At 39.7% G+C, this 21,165-nt stretch overlaps 1 long non-coding RNA gene across 7 annotated transcripts in view; it reads right to left on the bottom strand.

Moving 5' to 3' along the window:
* Positions 1 to 21,165, bottom strand: part of LOC109973385 (uncharacterized) — a 44,803-nt gene that overhangs the window by 13,138 nt on the left and 10,500 nt on the right. For all 7 annotated transcript variants that reach the window (XR_002276813.1, XR_002276817.1, XR_002276812.1 and 4 more), the window contains one exon: positions 20,938 to 21,157. This is a non-coding gene — a long non-coding RNA (uncharacterized LOC109973385). The remainder of the gene's footprint in view (positions 1 to 20,937; positions 21,158 to 21,165) is intronic.

Consider the following 21,165-nt stretch of genomic DNA (forward strand, 5'->3'; position numbering starts at 1 on the left):
TCCACTCACCCCAACCGGTCGAGGCAGAAGGCCGCCCACCAAGAGCCGGGGTCTGTCGGAGGTTTCTTCTGTTAAAGGGAGTTTTTCCTCCCCACTGTCGCCAAGTGCTTGCTCAAGGGGGATTTGTTGGGTTTTCCCTATGTAATAATATTGATAACAGTAAGGTCTAGACCTTACTTTGTAAAGTGTCCTGAGATGACTTTCGTTGTGATTTGGCGCTATACAAATAAAATTTGATTTGATACACATTTTATACTGCAACTTCCACATGAATGCTTTTTTAAAATTTGGATGCTCAAGTTAATAAGTCTGCTTCACTAGAATCTGAATGCACTTGAGATCCAGACTCTTTGTAAATTTTAAAATAATAGAAAACCAACAGCTGTGCTTCAGTTGCACAGATGTTTATACTAAAAGCTCGACTATTAGTATATTCACTATGACTTAGATCATATGATTATGAAATAGTTTCTGAAAAGACGACCTGTCTTTGAGCTTTACCACTATACTCTGTCATTACTTTGAGCAGTATAAATTACATTTCATCTGGGGTGTTGCTCTCATAAGATCAACATAACATCTATTTACATGGCTAAATCCCATGAGGTTTATTACTAAAAATGTTGAGCCCACCATTGTAACAGCTAACAACAGTAACAAAGGACCTTGTTCTCCTAAAAGTAGCATGATTATGTAGTACAGCAATAAATCCTTGAAAACGTCTTTGATATTTGTTGAAGTTTGAGTTTAAAATGTTATTTTATCAGAGTTTGACATTCCCTCTGTGGGCAGCAGGCCACTTCCTGCTGGTACAAACTTTAAACTGCATCATTTTCTTGTAAACTAATGGCTGAAATGTATAACAGAGGGTTTGCTTGTATGCTAATGAGTGAAGGTGGTTTGGTGTCAGGCAAATCTAAGAAGCAATAAAGACAACTATTTTTTTTATATATACATTTTCTTAAATTGGGTTAATAAGCCTTGTATTTTATTTACTGACATCAGCTGATTTTAAAGCTCCTCTAATTTCTTTTCAGCCTAGAGGGTCTAAAGACTCGAAACTAACTGACACCTAGAACCGCTCCTAACTGCTCTTTGCCCCTCCCATCACATCCTGTTTCCTAGCAATGATGTAAACTATGGAAGCCTGGTCATGACAAAATGCTAACATATTAGCCCTGTCTGCTGCTCTTTCTTTGTCCCACTCTCTCTGTGTAAAAGATGCCACCTCTTCACTCTGGCAGCCACTGGTTCAGACTTCTAGCTGCAGACGGCTCCTCCATGGCTGGATGTTTGACATGACTACGCAAAACACTTATAAGCTTGGCTAGGTGGCAGACGGGGCTAATTTACAGACCGCACTTTGACAACAAAGGGTAGAGAAGCTGCAATAACAACAAAAGGCAGCACACAAGGACACTTAAAAGTTTCAGCCTACTGAAAAGAAGTTTGGGAAAAATCCCTTGCTTTTGTAACTACTGTGCTCTTTAAAGTTAAAAAAGGAAGAAAATTGCCCTGTTTTGACATAGTTTTTAAAATCAAAACAGCACTGTGATATTTTTATGACTCAACTCTTCCACACAGAAATGACACTGAGCCAGTTTCATTATAGCACCTATAATCTAAACTAGGAGCCTGCACATTTAAAGCATGTGGAACTAATAGGGTTTAATAAAACTTATATTGTGGCAGTCAGTGGCTTTACCTTCTACAGTAAATTATTTACTGGTCTTTAGATAAAAAATGTGAGGATATGTGGGAATAATGTGAGATTAGCCTGTTATAATCTTATATGTCAGTGTAAAGCAGCTGATAAATATGATTATGATTTAGGATGAGTTTTACAAATGCAGGGTAAATATAAGCATTAATACATCAGACAATTCACCTTTCAAATACTGGTAGGCCTTCATCTTGGTTGGTTTGTGTTCTGAGTTTGTGATTTCATTTACAATATATAGTCATGGCCAAAAATATTGGCACTAGTGCATCTCTGTCAGACAACGTACAACTTCTCCCAGAAAATTGTTGCATCACAAATTCTTTGGTTTTCTCATGTTATATGTGTTTGCATTGGAATAACAGAAAAAAGCCAAATGTGATCCATTCCTCACAGAACTCCAAACATGGACTGGACACAATTAGTGACACCCTCAACTTATTATTTGGTAGCACAGCCTCTGGGCAAACTAACTGAAATCAGCCACTTCCTGTAACCATCAGTGAGTTTCTTCCACGTCTCTACTGGAGTTCTGGACCACTCTTCTTTTGCCAACTGCTCCAGGTCTCTCAGATTTGAAGGGTTCCTTCTCCCAGCTGCTGCTCTGAGATCTCTCCACAGCTGCTCTATGGGGTTTAGGTGTGGACTCGTTGCTGGCCACTTCAGAACGCTCCAGCTCATTGTCTGAAACCATTTCTGAAGTCTGCTTTGGGTCATTGTCCTCCTGTAAGACCCATGACCTCTGATGGAGACCCAACTTTCTGACACTGCATCCTGCACTGTGTCAAATAATTTAGTGGTAGTCTTCAGATGTCATAATGCCATACACACAGCCAAGACATCCAGTGCCTGAAGCAGCAAAGTGACCCCAAAACATCAGTGACCCTCCACCGTGTTTGACTGTAGGGACTGTGTTCTTTCCTTTGAAGGTCTCATTTTGTTTTCTGAAAACAGTAGAATGACATGCTCGACCAAAAAGCTCTGTTTCAGTCTCATCTGTCCACCAGACATTCTCTCAGGCGGACTGTGGCTTCCACAGGTAGGTTTTGGCAAACTCCAGTCTGGCTTTTTTATGTTTGTGTGCCAGCAGCGGGGCCCCTTGGGTCTCTGACCAGAGTGTCCCTTGTTGTTCAGATGACAAGGAAGGTGTGAGCCGACACTGTTGCACCCTATGCCAGCAGGTCAGCTTCACTTTGTCTGGACGTTGATCAAGGTTCTTTATCCAGCATTTGAACAATCCTTTGTTTCAATCTGTCTAAAACTTGGATTGAATCTGAATTAACTGTTTCAGACGATCATAAAAATAATATTATTTAACGTAGAATACAGTACCTGGACAATAATACATTTAAAAGTTGAAGAAGAGAATGAAAGTGCTTAAAGGAAAAATTAAAGCTTATCAAAAAACAAACAAACAAAAACACTAGAGCTTAGTGAGGGCTGCTTTTTACAACCTGGAAAAGGAAATAGATGAAATATTTTCTGAAATTTGTTCAGATTCTTTCTGCTGCTTTGTCTGTGTGAGTATTCAACTACACCATTATTATCTTTTTAACTTTTTTTTTTTTAACTGACATTCAGCTTCTAAAATGTGAATCAAATCTGAATGAACTCTTCCAGTGGATCATTAAAAGACTGTTTATGAAAAAGTATTTTTGTAAAAAGCTTTACATGGATATAAAAATAAAACCGCAGAGCTTCTTCAGTGCCAGAATTTCTTTTTAAAAATCTGGAAAAAGGATATAGCTGAAGAGTTTGTGAGGAAAATATTTTTTGTAGTTTATGATTCATAAAACATTGCAGTGAAACTTCAATTGTTATTACTTTTGAACAATAATCAATAATGATATTTTGTGTTTGATATTCATGATGTTTATCTGTGTGTGTGTGTTTATGTATATAAACATTATTTACATATGATATTGAACGTTGCATGAAAAATAAAGAAACAATGATGAAAACATGCTTGGAAAAAGTTGAACAAGATTGTATTTGGCTTGTTAACAACTGTACAGTGTGTGTGAGAGTGTGTGTGAGCGTGTGTGTGTGTGTGTGCCAGACTTTAAAGAGAGATCAAACAAGAAGACAAAGTGTGAGAGTGAGTCAGTAAGTGTCAGCATGAGTGCGTCAGCATATGTGTGCAAATTTACTTGTGAAATTGCGTATTCCTGACATATGGAAGTGTTTTTCTGTGCGTGCATGTGCATGTGGGTGTGTATGTGAGTGTGTGTGTCTTCATTAACTGTAAAGGAAAAGTGAGGAACAGAGTAGGTATCACTTTCAATTCAAAATGAAAAAAGAGAAAAGATACAAATGTCACCTTAATTTAAGTACATAATACTGTAAAGTTACAGTATAATACACAAGTACTTTTACAGCTAGTCTGATCTGAATAAATTAAGTCGACTGAACAAACTTAATTAGAAGTTGTTTTGACTCATCAATGGTTTTGACGTCCATGAACTTGAAGTAACAGCCGTAAAACAGGAGAAACTATTATTAGACACACAGTACTCATACATGTGTGTGTCTGAGTGAGCGAGAGTTAAATAGACTGTATGCTGTGATGCTTCATTCACTTACGTCTATGGAGCCACAGAGGCAGCCCTCACAGCACTGATGACGTCCAGACATGCACTACTGTGTGTGTTTGTCCATGTTAAGTGTGTGCCTTTTTATGTGTGCATGTATGAGATTTTCCTACATCAGGGGCCACAGAGTTACCTTTTACCAAACCTTCACATCCTTCCTTACCACTTTCCTGATTCATTTTCCACCACCACCTATGGGATGAGCCACCTGCTTTCTTTTGACTCATACACCAAAAAGAGTGTGTGGGGGAGTGTGTCGATTAGGGGAGCTTAAATGACAGGTACAAGGGTCAGATTCTAAGTTATATACAGTAGTATATTTTACATCTGGGGTGAAAGCATGAAGAGATGCAGCCATAACCAGCAGGATGGAGGCCGCTACAGGATGTCCTGACAGAGAACAGGAAACTCCTAGCCAACCTAACGTGACATTTTGCCTTCTGGAAGCAGACACACACACACACACACACACACACACACACACACAAACACACTGCAGCACACTTCTGTTCGGAAATGTGCCATTACCACATCGGCCCTCTTCACGTTTTGGTGCACAGCATGGCAAAATAACTTGACTTTTGTCTGAACAAATAAAATAATAAGAATCACCTCCTGTATCTGAACTAATATTTAACACTGCTACATGCAGCAACATACACACACACACACACACACGAAGATATCTAATAGTTTAGATAACTGGTAATTTTCAAAGTTAAAGCTACTCTAGCTGCTCTTTGCCCCTCCAATCCCATCTTGTTTCCTAGCAACAAGATAAGCAGATGGCAAGTTGCAACAAACTTACAAAATGATGTCTACAGTCCGAAGCTAGCATACGACTAACAAGTAAATATGACAGTCCAGTAGAACACTCTGGTTACTGCTAATGTTACACAAAGTTTGAATTATTCCCAAATTTGTATTAATTCAATACAAACGTAAAACCATGATCATGCTAGGTGGCTAATGTTACCGAAACAAACACGTTAGCTTTAGATGCCAACACATTCAGAAGGAAGGATGCCACATCTGATTCAAATCTGCTTTTAACCCTCTCCATGTCCAAAGGTCAAACTGATGTTTACCCTGGTTGTTACTCTTTCTTTGTCCCACTCTGTGCAAAAGACGCCACCTCTTCACTCTGGCAGCCACTGGTTCAGACTTTTAGCTGCAGAGAGCTCCTCCATGACCGCCTGATTGAAATGATTACTCAAAACTCTTCTTATAACCGTGGCTAGGTGGCAGACGATGCTAATTTATGGATCGTACACTGACAACACAGGGTAGAAAAGCTGGAACAACAACAACAGAAGGACTGTATGCAGCAGAATGTCATGGATGGGGGAGTGCAGCTGAGAGACACCATGCCCTGTCCCATTTTCATTTGAGACAATGTGTAAAATCTTAGTTGCGTCACATGATATGCTTTAGCACTGAGATTATAGTTAGTGGGGGCTGTTGTACTGCACTACACTGTAGTACAATCCAGTTCAACACTTCAGCACAGGATTCATGTTTTCAGAACTATAGCTGCTGAAATCTGAATTTCATCAGTAAAATTTATCAAATATATCATTTGTTTTTCCTCAGAGTGGCTCAATTTAACACTTGCCTGCAACACCAGTAAACAGAAAACTCCCAATTAGACTTTGAATAGACAAAGTACTTGGTAATGCAATTTTTCAGGCATGTCTTTAGAAGAAACACATACTATACAGCTGTCATTTAAAGGTCGAAGGTTCCTAAGAGCACAGTGGCCTCCATAATCCTTAAATGGAAGACGTTTAGGACGACCAGAACCCTTCCTAGAGCTGGCCGTCCGGCCAAACTGAGCTATCGGGGGAGAAGAGCCTTGGTGAGAGAGGTACAGAAGAACCCAAAGATGACTGTGGCTGAGCTCCAGAGATGCAGTCGGGAGATGGGAGAAAGTTGTAGAAAGTCAACCATCACTGCAGCCCCCCTAAGTACATCTTGTCAGTCAGAATGAAATATCCTGATGTAGAGTACTTTGAAAAGTGCACTCATATGTCATCATAAACCACATTATTATGATTTACCATTTAGATTCATTCTGAAGATGTTAGATATTACCAGGCATCTGAGGAAAAGTACAACCGGGTCATGTACAAACAAATGTTTTCTTTTTCACAGATTTGACACCACATAAAAAAGAAGACAGTTAAAAAAAGGGGAAGTGGCAAATTTACTGAATCTCAAAACTCAAAACTGCTTTGTGTGGTCACACAGCTTTCTCCTTCCCATTTTTATTCAACCACCAAACCTACAACTGCTTTTAAGAGAAGCACATTAAATCACATTTTTGACCATCTTTCCCACATTTTCACACCGACTCATCTATCTGGGTGAAACAGACCAAAATGCCACTGAAGCAAAATGACATGTTAAACATGACGACCAACGTTTACCATCCAACCTGACAGAACTGGAGAGGATCTGCAAGGAGGAATGGCAGAGGATCCCCAAATGCAGGTGTGAAAAACTTGTTGCATCATTCCCAAAAAGACTCATGGCTGTATTAGCTCAAAAAGGGTGCTTCTACTAAATACTAAATTTAAGGGGGTCTGAATACTTTCCGTACCCACTGTATGCATCTAGATTGTATGAATATAAGACAGATCGTTTGCAGAGGATTGTACGGATATACCTTAATCCTACAGCACAAAGTGGGAAGGATGAGAAGGAGAGGAGATACATAGGATGGAGAGAAAGGGGTGTATGAAGAGAAGGTGCCCAAGGTGAACAGAAAGAAGAGAAGAAAGAGAAGAAGAGGAGGCTGATCAGCCAGGTTTCAGTCAGTCAGGATTTCCCCTTTATCAATCCTCACCTCAGGCCCCTGAGAGAGATGAGGAAATGAGAGAGGAGGATAAAGATAGAGAGACAGAAACAGATGAGAGAGAAGAGAGAGGTGAGACAGAACCTTAGAGACCAAGAGAAAGATTCAGAAGAAGAGACTGGGGATAACAAGAAAAATACACAAAACAAGAGGAAAACAGAACACATTTTAAAAATTGAAACAGGGAGGATGGTGATAAAAAGAAATGGATCAGATGAGAGTTGCAGTAAGTGCCTGTGAACAGATGAGACAATGTATCTTCTTCTAAATTAAAATTATAATTCTGATTATTCTCATTAAATCAAACCACATTTATGATTTTAATGTGGTCAGCATTTTGTATGCAAAAGCCATTAAGTGTGCTGACTTTGTGTAAATCCACCTTTATAAAGTACATTATTAGAGGTGGAGTCCGTCATTACCTGTGGAACAACAGCCTCACCGTTCACAAACTTTACATCATGTCACAACTGTGTTTACTTTTATTTACTGAATATAAAGTGCTGTAGCGATGGCGTATTTTTGTAGATCAGCCTGGAAATTAGCACCGCCCTGGTTCCCTCAACAAAAAGCCAATAGGATTTTTCCATAGGCTTTTGGATTATTGCAGAAAATAAGATCTGTGACAAACAGTTTATGACACTCTTTGTTCATTAAGATAATCCTCACAAGTAAACACAGCTTTTATCATTTTTGAAGGCCAAATACAATCAGCAGAAGTAAAAACCTATTGTTAGGCTATAAACAAACTACACCATGGTCCCATGACAGCAGCATCACCACCACGGCTTCCAACTTCTAATTTGATTTAGCACACTTAGCTCTTCTACAAAATCCTTTCCTCTTGACCTGATCTAGCTAGCAATCATGACTGTGTAAGTTAGAATAGTTTGCAAATATATATATAATATATATTAAAAATAGCGAGGCTGTAAAGGATATAGTAATTTGACTGAAAACTCAAATATTTAACACAAGCACATTCTGCTCTAGCTGTAGCAAGAAGGTCTCATGTTTGAGTCCGGGTTGACCCGTGGCCTTTCTGTGTGGAGTCAGCATGTTCTCCCCGTGCCTGCGTGGGTTCTCTCCGGGTGCTCTGGCTTACTCCCACAGTCCAAAGACATGCAGCTTAGGTTGACTGGTGACTCTAAATTGCCCGTAGGAGTGAGTGTGCAAAACCTGAGATAGACCAGTGACCTTCAAGATAAGCACAATAGATAATGGATGGGTGGACGTTCCACTCCAACCTACAGTGAAATGCAGCAACATACTCTACTTTACAGAAGCTTAAAAATAAATTAGTCATGGTGACCAAAATGCTGCTGCTAAAAACTGCTCAGAAAGGGTTTCAAACAGTCCTATCACCCTCTAACAGGGTGAAGTACACCAAGTGAAGTTGTGTGGTTTTCAGTCTGACTACAACAATGATTTGCCTGTTATGACTAATCTGATGTTTTTCTCAAATTGTGGTGAGTTTGAACGTGGTCTGTGCTGGACATGTCGTTTAAGGTTTGCTGATTTCTGAATGTGTTAAGGCTCAAATCAAATGTCTTCTTCAGCTTTCAGCTGCTCTGGCTGCAGGTCCCCACAGCAGATAACTACGATATGCATATATGGTGTGTTACAGGTTTTTACGTTGAATTCCATCCCTGATGCAACCCTTTCATTTCATATCCGGGCTTTGGACCGGCAGGAAGAATGTACTCATTTATGCAACCCCAGGCTGTGCGTAGCCACAGCACCTCATATTCCCAGGTGGTCCTCCATTCAAGTTAAGGCTCAAGTCATACATGCCGAATTTTAAAACAACTGAAACCCGTAGAAGTCTGAACATTGAACTTAAGTTTGAGCTCGTTAATGACCTATGAACTGATCTACTATAAGTCTCATATAACTGTTGTTTCAACAGCAATTAAATGTTTCAGTATGAAGTAGATCATAACTAGTTTTCTTTTCAAACAAAGCCTGATTTTAACCAAGAAACAAAGACATCTTTAAATCTGCAAACCAAAATGATGCCCACTGGGAGATTATCATCTCATCCGAAAAATCTCAACAACTTAGCCCTTAAGCGTGTGTTCTCTAATCTTATTCCTTACTGGAAGTGATGTATTAATTCATGTAAATTATTTGAAATTCTTCTTTTCCAAACTGAGGACAGCAGTTTGTGTCTTAAAGATACTACTCTGCTCACTTGTTGTGGGCCACAATTACTTTAAAATCATTTTTAGGCAATACTACAGACATACATTGTATTCATTAGGAAATATTATCCAATCTAACTAAGCTCAAGTTGAAATATGAATCATCTGATCAAACAATAAAGTAGCAAACTGTGTACAAATCATCTGCTGTATCCGTTTTGTTATTGACATCAGGCTCAGGTATCTGCAGACATTGCAAAGACAGTGTAGGGACACATTACACACACACACACACACACACAGTGACATCTGAGAAATATGAACTGTGCATGACAGAGAAAGTCAGATTGACTTCTACAAACTGCAAAACCTTTATCAGAGAAATAAAGCCTACGTGGAAATGTGGATGTATGTTCTGCATCACATGTGCCTGTGTCAATGTGCAGGCCTGCAGCTCGGGCATATAAAACGTTACTCAGCTAAAAATAAATAAAGGGCTCAGGAGAGGAGTAAAAAGCATTGTGCACTGTGAATCACGACCAGGAGCGGTGGTGACGATACACCCCCCACCCCCACCCCACTGCATACACACACACACACACATAGAGATACATACACACCCTCTCCTCCCCATTCAAACACTAAGAGGAAGAGTACCATCCGGTTCTTAGCACTAAAAGAATAAGACCTCCAGAAGCTCAGAACGAGACAACAGGCTGACAACATGAAGCCAAAATGAGCCCGGCTATAACGTCCAGTCAATAATCATCACATGACAAAAAAGTATGAAAAAATTCTAGTTTAAATATGCATTTACAGAAAAACATTCCCCTTTAAAGGACAACATACACCACTGTCATACAGCTTAACATGATTTCTAAGATCATTTTTTATATTATAAAGAAATATGCAAAACCGATCTACTGTGTTAAAAAAATAAAAGGTCTGAGTGGGTTTACGCTCTGCAACATGTGTATGTCATGTTTGTAGACTGGATTTAGGCCCAAAATTAATAGAAAATACAAATTATATTACTCCTACAGGTGATGACTCATATTCAGTACTGACAATAATATATAGAGTACAATATATGCTTTCAAACCAAATGTGTAATCATGTTACAGGTTATTGCCATTTACTGTGTTGTCATTAAGTGAAATTCCACCACATTTCATCTTATTTTAGCAATTACTATGTTTTTAGTCTAACTTGTTTCTGTTGCCAATTTTAAAAAGACAGTATTTAATGCTAATATTCAGTTACTGAAAGATGCAGTGTTGTAGATGAGTCACTAAACCTCAAGTCTGAGTCAAGTCCCCAGCATCTGAGTCTGAGTCAAGTCCAAATCACCAAAGAATACATGTCAGCTGAAATGATAAAATCTACTTTTTGCATGCTATAGGAGAGATGGTGATGCCTGAGCTGCTCCTTTTTTTGCTTCTACATGCTCAACTCAAGAGTAACATTTTGGTTTTGTGTAGCAACACTTTTATGTATGATACAACCCCAAACCAGAAAAATTTGGGATGGTATGCTGTATTCACAGCACTGAAAAGACATTTAGGGACTGAGGACACTGAGTCATTAAATGTGTCACGTGTCATTTTGTCCCATTCCTCCTGCAAACAAGTCTTAAGGTGCAACAGTCCTGGGTTGTCATTGACACAATTTGCGTTTCAAAATGTGCCACACATTCTCTACTGTGGACGGGTGGGGACTGCAGGCAAGCCAGTCCAGCACTCGCACCCTTTTCCTCCACAGCCAGGCCTCGGTAATGTGCACAGTATGAGGCTTTGTTGTAATATGCATGGGTGTCCCTGGAAAAGACGTCATCTTGAAGGCAGCATATGTTGTTGTAAGATCTCTTGTATAGTGTAAGTTCCCTTTGCCAAGGGCACTGACACAACCCCAGACCATGACAGTCCCTGGCTTTTGGACTTGTTGCTGTTAACAGTCTGGATGGTCCTTTTCATCTTTGGTCTGGAGCACACAGCATTCATTAATTAAAAAAAAAAGACCTGAAACACTGATTCACCTGACCACAGTGCACGTGTCCACTGTGTGATGGTCCATCCCAGATGCCTCTGAGCCCAGAGCAGTCAACTTCACTTCTGGACATTGTTGACACAGGGCTTCCTTTTGGGACAGTACAGTTTTGGGCAGCATTTATAGATGTAACTGCGTATTGTAGTGCCTGACACAGGTGTGCCAAAGTCATCCTGAGCCCATGTGGTTATATCGCTTATAGCAGATTGACGATTCTTGATGCGGTGCCGTCTGAGGGATCAGAGAGCACAGTCATCCAGCTTAGGCTTGGTCCTTTACACACTGAAATCCCTCCAGGTTCCTTGAATCTTCTAATGATGTTCTGCATTGTAGAGAATGACATATCCAAATCCCTTCCTATTTTTCTTTGAGCAACATTGTTTTTAAACATTTCAATAACTTTATTACCCAGATGTTGGCAAACTGGCAGTCCTCAGCCCATCTTTGCCCCTAAAGGGCTCAGCCTTTCCTGGACCATCCCAGCTTTTTCTGATTTGGGGTTGTAGATTCTAGCTGTACAACTGAGCTTGACAAGGTTGATGTGTAGAAGCTTAATAAAATATGAGCACTGTGGAAGCCCTCAGTACCAGTGTGGCTGTTCCCTGGCGACATCTACGTTAAACATGGACCCAAACTGTTAGAAATAGTCCAAGTCGAGTCCCTGTTACCCGAATCTGAGTCATCAAGGTCTACGTTAAACACTAATGACACAGCTCTCACCATTTTAAGAGGTGTTTACTTCCTGTGTGTGACACAATAGCCAAACAAATGCACTTGTAAGCACACGCACACACTACTTAGACATGAACAATGTAAATATTGGTGTCAGGATCTTATGCCACATTATTATTACCCTGTTCCTATAAAAAAATATCAGAGATCTTGTATCCAACGTCCAAGTCCAAATGCATTCATTCCTCAAGTCCAAGTCATTAGTCCTCAAGTTCAATTAGTGCCATAAGTTCTGAAAATCATAACTTGTCAGGTCAAACCATATTTGTTTAATGTCAGACTTATGGAAACGAGCTCTGCAACTAAAACCCTACACTCCTGAGCTTGTCCTTTTCCAGGTTTCAAAGTAGTCATTCTCTGATTTAATTGGGAAATACCCCTTGCACGAAGAAGTCATTTATTACTCAGCTGTCCCTGTGCTATCGGGCAGGCCAGTTTCTGTTGGGCAAGATGCACATCTCAAAGTAGAAACTAGAATGACAACACCTATGTGATTTAGGAGCTTTGCTCATTCTTAAAACATTTTCAATCATTTTCGGTCCTGCCAGTTTTACATGTGCATAAGCATTTTTAATGTCTGTTTTGTAAATCGGCTTGAGAAGATTCTCCATCTTGTCCCATTTCTGTTTGACTCTCTAAAGTAAAACTGTTAGGGTGCGCTCGAACACAGAGTGAGCGAGCAGATAAAAAGCGGACCCAGGTGGCTGGCTTCGGTGCAAGCAGTGAGGTTTATTTACAGTGAAGGTAGTGACATATATACAGGAGGAGTAATGAGGTAGATGACCGGGTGTCGATCAGCAGCAGCAGAAAAACAGTCAGTGGTATGGTGGATGATGATGAACCGGGCTGCGGACGCAGAGGTCACTCCTGGGCTGGTCGAGGTGGAGGTGATGATGGCTGTAGACAGAAGAGCAGGGATAAACTGGGTAAGGGAGACTGTGCATCGACCTGGGAGGCGGTGGCTGGTGGTGTAAATCTTAGCATAAACTTGATAAAACAACATAACAACCACTGGCCTGAAGACAGAGAAAGAACTGGCAGGGGAGTGACTGGTGAACAGTGTATAAGTATGGAGGAGACTAATGAGGTGCAGCTGGTGAGTAATCAGGGAAGCGGGGCAGGTGTGTTGAATAGTGTAATCAGTGCAAGGGCTAGGCTAGTGTGAGGAAAGAGAAGAGAGGAAGGTGGAGCTGGGCAAACCTGACAAAAACTTAAATCCACTGAAAGATGGAGACATCTTTCAGTGAAACTGAACCAGAGATGAAATCGCACAAGTCACAGGTTAGAATTAGAAACACAAATTTCACCTATAAATCAGTCTGTCAAATTCAACATAGTACTGAGTATTCAGCAAATAAAGTACATCCATATAGAAAACAGAGATTTAAGATGAAAAGTAACGGTCTTCTTCTTCTTGCAAACAAATATTGTTTAGTTACAACCTGAATTTAATTAGTTTAACTGAATGAATAAGAAGACTAAGTGCTGACTGGCCGGCATCAGCACCTCCTCTAATTCAAAGGATGCAAACCTGCTGAGTAGCATTTTTTCAGTTTACTGAGGGAGCAGATCAGCAGTAAGTCCAGATGTGATGTGTTCACACCCCCTACACACAGAGGCAACCTCAAAAAGGTTACGCCAACAAATCACAATCAAACAAGGGTCGTGCATTGTGTTTAAATATGTTCAAAGTCACTGCAGAGATGACGCCTAGCCGACCCCCGGCATGTACATTCTGCACCTGTGAGACGAAACCCAGTCAAACATTATCTAGCTAAACATTTCCATTGTGGACCAGTTTAAATCAGTATTGTCGTATGCTTGAAATCACCATTGAGAATGATTTGTTTTGGTTACAGTGGTGTTTTCATGCCACAGTCCTTTGCTTGTGGAAAATGAAAAGGTGGAGGAAGGAGAAACCAGATGTAATCTGAACAGCCAGTCAGAGAGCTCACTCTTATTGACTTCCTCGAAGTCAACATATTGAGTTAAAGACCCTCAACAACAACCAATGTGTTTATCAAATAGTTTTCAGATTGTTTTATTTGTTAAAAAAGTTAAAGTTCTTACAATATGGACTTTAAATACTTTATGAAGAATTTTTGCAGTATAGTTTACGAATATCAAATGTAATATATAACAACAGGCTACCTATTGTCGTGCAATCTATTACAAGGCACTTCCCACCCCATCCGTAAAGATTACCCAACACTGAATCAATACCTCTCTGACACATATGACATGAATGAACATGAATAATACACTCAAATCTTAACTATGGTCGCACTTGTTGTAGAGGTATGTGCTCGAATTCATCACATTGCACAGGTGTGGCATTTGTTGTGAGCAACCCCTGCACATTATAATCACATCAAAAAAGACTGTAATGCCATACAACAAGAATGCTAACATAGTGAGAATACATGAGATTACCTAACATTTGCAACTTTGTCCTTTAGAAATTGCATTTCTACATTACTAAACTGTTTCCCTGAATACACTGTGACAGTAAACGTAGTCACTGCCTGGATGATGTTCACGGACAACCTATTTGTTTTAAATGGTGATAAACACGCCCTGTCCTGTGTTTCAAGACATTGTGGACTTTTTCTGTACTAAACAAAAAGACCATGATAAATTTCCCTAAGCTTCACTATGTGCTGTGACTATTATAAACATAACAAAAAGCTAGTGTTAGCTCCCGAACTCAGGGCTCAGATCAGTGTGCAGTCATTTTTCAGCCTCTCTTAGACAGGATCTCTAGGTTGAGTTAGCTACATTCAGCTAAGGTTATCCATTTTGAATTAGCACCAGTCAGTAAAGTGAGATCTAAATGATTTAAGCAACTTTTTAGCCAAACAAAACAATAATGTATGCAGGTAAATACAACGTGACCCTCCAAAAATGGCGAATCCATCCCAACATTCAACACGGCATGATGTCTCGGACTCCTTTGATTGGCTCACAGACCTGAGGGGCCCCAGATGTGAGGTCTGCAGTCAGACCCTTTTGGCCTCCTGCCAAAAGGGGTGCATCCTGACTGTTGACTGCTGCACATGCTGCTCCCATGCAGCATACATTCTCTATTATATTCTTATATATTTTTTATCATATTGCTGTATTTGCTGCTTAAAGTGCTTTAGATTTTGTGTTACTTATTTATCTACTTTATATTTCACTTGTATTTCTGTGGCATTCATGTAGATGGCAAAGTAAGAATTTCATTGTACAGGGAAACACGTTTCCTAACTGTGCATATGACAATAAACACTTTGACCTTGACCGTTGGGCTGTCAGCCAATGGTAGTGAAGCTTTACTATGTGTGTTTGGGTGCATGTCTCCTGAGCTGGATAGTGTGCCATAAGGAGGAGGTCATCACACTTTAACACTATTGGTTTCCTGTTTCTAGCTGACAGTCAACCTATTTTAAGCGTGAGCACAATTGTCGCCTAACCCTTTTCACATTTATTTTTGTAACCACAATGACACTAAGTTCTCTAACCTTAACAAAATAGTCATTTTATCCCAAACCATGTTGTTTTTTTTGCCCAAACTTAATCAAGCCAAGCCTGATTTATACTAACAGTGATTTCTAAGGCAGAAACAAATCGTGGTTCTGATGATAGGAGCGTCAAATCCATGTGTTGGATCTCAGAGGCATGGACAAACAATCTATTCTGTCCTTTCAACTGAAGGACTTGTTGCAGAAACAACTGGTAGTACTCACAGGTGGGAAGCCAGTGAAGGATTTTGTCCATACCATGGCACTAGCGTCTCCTGCTGGCTGTTTGGGCTGCGCAGATTAACGTGGGATCTGACGCACAGTACATCCTGCTGATGAACCTTTGTCTTCAGTATAGAAGTGGCTGGTGGGCGTATATGTTTCAAAGCAGAAACAGTGCAGACTAAAACACGTTCAGACCATCAGAGTTAGCAGTAACACGGACTGACAATGGGACTGTAGGGTTTCATTATAATCCTGAATTCTTCTATAAGAGTAGATAGTTTGATCTAATGGGAGATTCATATTTAACTCGATATGTTGTTTTCTATAGAACATAGGTAAAACATGTCCAAAGCATTAATGAATATGAGCTCAATGAAGCTTAATACCAATCACCAGCAGAGGTGCAAACATGTAAACAATCATAGCAACAGTTTGGCTGTTATTTAATAAAAATAACTATTATTAAAATTGATTTTTAAAAGTATGGTGATCACTTTCTGTGGGATATAATACAAACATCTGGTGCTTTTGTAGAAAACTAACAAACTAGAGATAATGATAGTAAGATTTCACTTTCCAGGACAAACGATGGATGAACATGAACGCTCTAGCAAGTGTGACAGATTATTTATGTTATGATAAACGTCTCACTTTGCGGTCATCTTAACTTTGTTAAATAACAAATTTTTTGTCTTATTAGTCAGTCTCACTTCACTCTGTGTTTCCTACCCTGTTTGTGACACTCAGCATCAAGCGCACTGATTCTTTCTGAAGATGTAAATATTCAAATAATAAAAACAGCTCACAAATATACATTGATAAAAAAGCAAAAACAGCTGAGCACTGTAGCTTTTAGCATATGTGACTCAAACAGGAGTAAAAGTGTATTTGTTGGGGACTTTTCAGTCACAGAATGATACACACCTGGTGAACTAGAGTTTTAATGGCAGCAGGACGGTGCATGTGAAACTGACTCAAAGTAAGCTACTATAATGACCTGTGATGATCTTAAATGTGCCTGAGCACCAGCCACTTTCAAGTCTCAACGGAAAACCCAGCTGTTTTCCTGTGCCTTTGTTTGACTGGTTTCTACGCTGTACTTCCTGCGTTATAAAAGCTAGATTTCTGTTTCAAACCTTTTATTTTGTCTATTTTTTGCATGTTCATTATATATATTTTATTCCATTTCAGCAATGTTTGATCTTCACTTTGTCCTAACTGATTTTATTCTGGTTTAAATGCTTATTGTTTTAAATACTGTTACTGTTTTTCATTGCCTCTGTAAAGCACTTTGAATTGCCTCTGTGTATGAAATGTGCCATATAAATAAAGTCACCTTGCCTATAATAATAGAGCTCAATGGCAGAGAGGAAGAAGATGTACCAGATCTAGTCACTGTTGGTTTTGGTCTTTTCATTGTATACACTGACCAGAAACATGTAGAATTTCATCAGCCTCGTCCTTTAAAATCACATTTTAAGCACCTGAAAACCTCAGATGCTTTACTTATACACTAAAAACCAAATGAAAGGTGGATTGTAATGTTATGGCCTGCCTACACACTCCAAGCAATGTCTGTCTCCTTCTATAGCACAAAATGCAGATGAAACGAACAACCCCACACCACCACCGCCACCACCACCACACACACACACAATTAATGCTCAAGGGTGACAATTTCAATCAACATCCAGGTTTGAGGTGGACTGAGCAAATGTGTTGTAATTTATTGTGCTTGTGAATAAAGCAGACGTGTGACTTTTTCCTCTTGGGTGAAGAGCATGGCAAATGTTAACTCTCATGCAAAAATAAATAAATAAATAAATCTACACTGGTTGAGTTACTTAAAAAATTATCTCTGATAAGTCCCAAACAGATACATTTAAAAAAACAAGCCCACCATATATCTGCAGGAAACTCCAGCTGAGCATCACTGTAAAGCCACACAGCTGAAAACAAATGGACGCCTCTCTCCATGGGATAATCCGTAAACATAGATGCATAAATAAATATCTGTAGCTTTTAATAAGGAAAAACTAGTAGCGGCACAGAGTGTGTGTATTATGTTGTTAGCACCCAGAGTTGATCGTAAATCCTGACTTTTTACAGCCTACGTCTTCAAAGCCCCTTGGTGTCAGTTTTAACCATGACATCATCTCCCTAAATATAGCTTTGCACTGGTAGCTGCTATTAAACAAGAGGTAAAAGATTGTCAGTGATATTTAGCAACATGTAATGATTTATCATACACAGGTGACATGATGTCAGGACAGAAATTATCCTAAAGGCAATTATGAAGTCCCATCACTGCTGTAATTCTCAGTAATTATCCATATTCCTATTTATATTTATTTAAAGCCTGCAAATTATCACATGTCATTATGGAAACGTTATTAGATTATGGATACACCTTTGAAGTACAGTGTTACTGTATTTTAACTGTAGTGTGCAAGTGTACACGTTAAAACAATCAAACAAAGGAGGTGTGTCGCTACACACACATCGTGTGATGATCTGATGATTGTTAAATGACGCCACAGTGTTACCACAATGCCAACGGTTTCAACAGAATACACACCAAACTACAAGTGATGCTTGACTGATTAGCCATTTTGCATCCCTGCTTGAATCATTGTGATTTGGTATTAAAAATATCATTATGCTGAGTTCGGTACACAAACAGGGATCAACAATGTGAGGATCGTATTTAAAGATGTGCAAAGAAGGGACAATAATCAGCGAGGCAAACAGTCCTCTCGGCAGCACACATCACCAAACTAATAGTGAATAATTTCAATAAAATGTCAAATAGCACATGGATGAAACAGCTTTGCATTGTGATTTAAAAACACAAAACAAATGTCCCTTATTGATATAATTGGTGCAAGAAAATAAGAAACGTGATGACTCTTCTTGGCCAGTTATTTTGTATACGCATAAAGGCTTAGTGTCTCCAAATTCCAAATAAGCATATTTTCTCATAAACCTCTCATGACATCTTTCTCTGGATTTATTGTTGATTTTATTTGTTCAGGTGTTGTGAAATTTCTGCCACCAACCCAATACAGTGGAGGTGAAAGGTGTTTCGTTTGCTCACAGCATTAGAAAATTACATTTAGAAATTTAACAGCAAATGTTTCTTTCTGGAGTCCGTGTCCGTGTTACTCTGGATACTAAACAGACCTCACTGTCAACAGTTTTCATAGGAGTTACGTTCCACTGAAGAACTACCCCCAGAGAAAACTGTGGACAGTGTGTTCTGTGGATTATCCTGATAAATGAGGACACTGCAAATATAATTTTTCAAACATGTGGCCAGAACAAGCTAAGTTCTTTTCGCTTTTATTGTACTTACGTGGTGGTAAAAATATTAAAGCGAAGTCTCAAAACCTGGCATGGCTATAGTGCATACTACTAGGGGAACAAGAAAATAATGATGTTGTAGTAATCAAGGTGGGCTAACCCTTTAGGTAAACATGTCACACCATTACTTACCCTAACATTAGCTTTGATCAGTTACTGAACACAAACAAATGACCCAAACCGGCTGCCATCAAGTGTTATATTTAGAGCAGGCGGTGTACTGGAAGTGCTCATTTTGTAGCATGTTAGAATGTTATTTTAAAGAGGGCAATTTTAAAAGAAAAATCACGTTTTTGTGGTTCATCAGCTGGTGCTTTTATTCACACAGCACACACACACACCCATACACACACACAGGCGCTAAAACATCAATAGCATCCATTTTGTTGCTGTTCCCTGGCAAGAGGATATGATTGTCAAACCAGCTGTGATAAACATTTCCTGTCTTATAAGCAGGGGCTTACCAGGAGCACCTGAATGCACCATCAAACTCTTTATAACAGGGATGCAAAATAGCTGCCATGAAATGGCTCCAACAGTCTGCAAAGGGAGCAGGTCAGGAGGAGCCTATTGATCACTCCAGCCAACATAACTTATAGCCTGTGCTGCACATCAACATCATCCTGTTTGCCACAAATTTATATTTTATGTCACTCTTGGATTTACAGATCAAAAAAATAGTAATTGCTGCCATAATAAAAACGTGTTGAATACAAACAGGGAGGGACTTTTTCTTATTTTAAGCCAAAGAGAAGTTTATCAGGGAAACCTCTGCTCATATTGGCAGGTACAACGTGATTACAAGCACAAGTACGTTACGTGGAGGTGTTGCCTGACCTGTCTACGGTGTGATGCTCACGCTGGGAGGTGACATAACAGGTATTTCGGATTGGACTTTGCAGGTCTTGGTGCCAAAAACAAATAGTATAAAGCCGATACATTGCATGTTACAGTTAGTTAGTACATGGACAAAACATTTATAATCAGTGGATAACTTTGGCCATCACATATTTAACCAGCGCTGGCACTATACAACTGATTAGGTCTGTGTGAGCTCTGACCTAATAACAAAGGTGTGTCCACGTCCCCACCAGGTAAATGATAGTAAATCTGACAGACTGAATGCCAAGCGATAGGCCTGTGTGCGAGTTTCTGCTACATTATTAGACACTATGTCTGTACAGATGTATGTCCGGAGATAAAGTTATGATGAAGAACAACATCAAAGCAACATTTAAAATTCCAGATGACACACAACATGTCGCCAGGGTCACTTCATTGATCACAACAAGATCCAAACTGTACATACACCCTGATCAGAAATATCATCCTGATAAGGCAAGGCATGTGAAACACCAGCCAAACTATAAAATCACTAACAGGCACTTCAAGACCCTTCTATGTATCACATGAATATAACAAGGTGTGTGTTATTCAAGAAAGACATTTACAACCTGCTGCTGCTGGTACCTGCGCATCATTTTAGGGTTCTCAAATCATCAAAAGAACTAAACTCCTCTGTGTTTAAGACAGTAATTAATCACACGCAAGACACAGTAATTCTTGCCATGTATAGATCACTTAAAGGTCTACAGCAAGTTGAAATAAGAGGAGAAAACCAAGTCCCTGAGTAGGTACAACTCTTGCTCACTCGTCCCGATCCGTCATTACGAGCTGCACGCAGAATGCAATTTAAAGGGTGATTTGGGTTTGACGTCATCCTCATCCTCTAACACATCTCAAGCCGTGCAATTACCTTTCTCCGTACGAGGAAGAGGGGGGAGACAAGGAGGAGTAGGAAGGTCGACCGGTGTCTCTGTGCACTCCCTCGGTGAAAACATCCAAAACGTGGGTCCCCTTTATTCTCCGGTGCACATCTGGAGGCTCCAGCAACAGCAGCAGCGGCAGCAGCGGCAGCAGGGTCCACCGGGCACACATGTCACCCCATTACCATCTTTTTTCGGCATTGTTCTTTCCTACAAGA

The sequence above is a fragment of the Monopterus albus genome, unplaced genomic scaffold (assembly GCF_001952655.1).
Source record: "Monopterus albus unplaced genomic scaffold, M_albus_1.0 scaffold7.1, whole genome shotgun sequence".
NCBI classification, from domain to species: Eukaryota; Metazoa; Chordata; class Actinopteri; order Synbranchiformes; family Synbranchidae; genus Monopterus; species Monopterus albus.